At 43.1% G+C, this 1,757-nt stretch overlaps 1 pseudogene; it reads left to right on the top strand.

Annotated features, from left to right (window-relative positions):
- Window positions 1-502: 502 nt before the first annotated feature.
- LOC102531622 (CWF19-like protein 1 pseudogene) lies at window positions 503-1,173 on the top strand (annotated as a pseudogene).
- Window positions 1,174-1,757: the final 584 nt, after the last annotated feature.

Genomic DNA, 1,757 nt, shown 5'->3' with positions numbered 1-1,757 from the left:
ACTGAACACTTATTACGTGCCAGGCACAGTGCTATACGTGCATTTTCTTATTTAATCCTCACAAGAACTCTATGAAGTAGATATGATTATCGTCACTTTGCAGATAAAGGGACAAAGACTAAAAGAGGTTAAACAACTGTCTGAGGTCACAGTGGTGGTAAGCAGGAGTCCCCATTCCAACCCAATTCCCCCGATCTCCAAGCTGTCACTAATCACCATGCAATTCTGTCCCAATCAGTACTGGCCAGATGAAGCTTCATTAAATGTTATTCATAATCACCTTTCCAGAGCAGATGGCTCTTTCCCACTTCCACAAGGCTGGCTCACAATAATGATGGTTAAAATTAAATAGGTGTTTTATAGGCAACACACACAGAGGATGAAATCATTCCTGCTTATATGACCAATGATTTGTTTAAAAGCTAGGTGTACACTTCCCATCATTTCTTTAATCACCTGTAACTGCTCTGTTCTTCTGTAAGATGGCTAAGGGGATAGGTGCATGAGGCAGGGAAGGAAGTGTTCATCTAGAGGCAAGTAACAAGTCTTCTCCAAACCTAAAGCAGCCTCGTAGATCTCCCCAGATTCCAGGCCCTTGCTGGTTTTGCCCAGCTTGCCCAAAGTGGAAAAGCATCTTGTGGTCAACATTGGCACACATTGCTACCTTGATCTGGCCAAAGGAGGCTTATCTGATCACCGTGTCCTTATCCTGCCCATTGGACACTACCATTCAGTGGCAGAACTTTCGGCAGAGGGGGCGGTAGAGGTGGGTAAGCATAAGCTACGCTGAGGCAGTGCGTTAAGAGCTGAGGGAAATGGTGTGTTCTATTTTAGAGAGATAACAAGAGACATCACCTCCAGCAACAGGTCATTCCTGTACCACTCAGCCTCTACACCCCCGATGACATTAGAGATGGCTTCATTACCCGGGCACGGGAACAACAGAGTGCTCCTGGAAATCCCAGAGCACCCTGCCATCCAGCAGATTGCACAGCCAGGAGTAGCATATTGTTACGTTGAATTTGACACAGGAGAGAAGCTTGTCCACAGAATTAAAAGAAATTTTCCTTTGCAGTTTGGATGGCCAATCAAGCCATCCTTAATATCCCAGACAAGTCTGACTGGAGGCAGTATCAGAGCAGCAAGGAAGAGAGTCCGGTTCCCGCTTCCTGAAAGAGTCTGAGCCCCTCGCCTGCGTTCTGGATGACTAACCAAAGCGAGAGGGACTTTATGAACTTCACAGGAAGTAGTAGCAACCTGTTTTTAAAGACAGTTCCCCTGCTTTTTTGTACAATGTCATGACACATACCTTCAGGAAAAGGCCTAAGATTGAATGGCTTTTGAAAAAAAGTAACGTTCTCAGATGAAAATCCCGTATGTTGAAAGCCTGTCTGTCATCGAGCTCCAAGTACAGCTTGTGTTTATCAACATTTTCAAAAACGTTTGAAGTATCAAATAAAATCCCAATGCTTTTCCATGAAGAAGAAAAATGTGTGATGGGTCAGGGCAACACAAATTCTGATATTTTTACTTTAGGCTAAATTGGGCAAGTATTTGGTTGGCTATTTGAGCTTAAAGAGCTTAAATAATTAATTAATATTTACTAACTTCTGATACACTATATAGGTGTATGTGTTTTGTGTGTGTGCTTGTGTGTGTGTCTGTTTAACAGGGAAGAGTGAAGCATGCTATACCAGAACTCTCTCAAAATTGCAAGCCAATGGCATCGTAGAACCTCATTATTAATGGATATCAGT

Source organism: Vicugna pacos, chromosome 8, assembly GCF_048564905.1.
Source record: "Vicugna pacos chromosome 8, VicPac4, whole genome shotgun sequence".
NCBI lineage: Eukaryota > Metazoa > Chordata > Mammalia > Artiodactyla > Camelidae > Vicugna > Vicugna pacos.
Note: the sequence above shows the minus strand (reverse complement) of the source record. Positions and strands in the feature narration are given on the sequence as shown.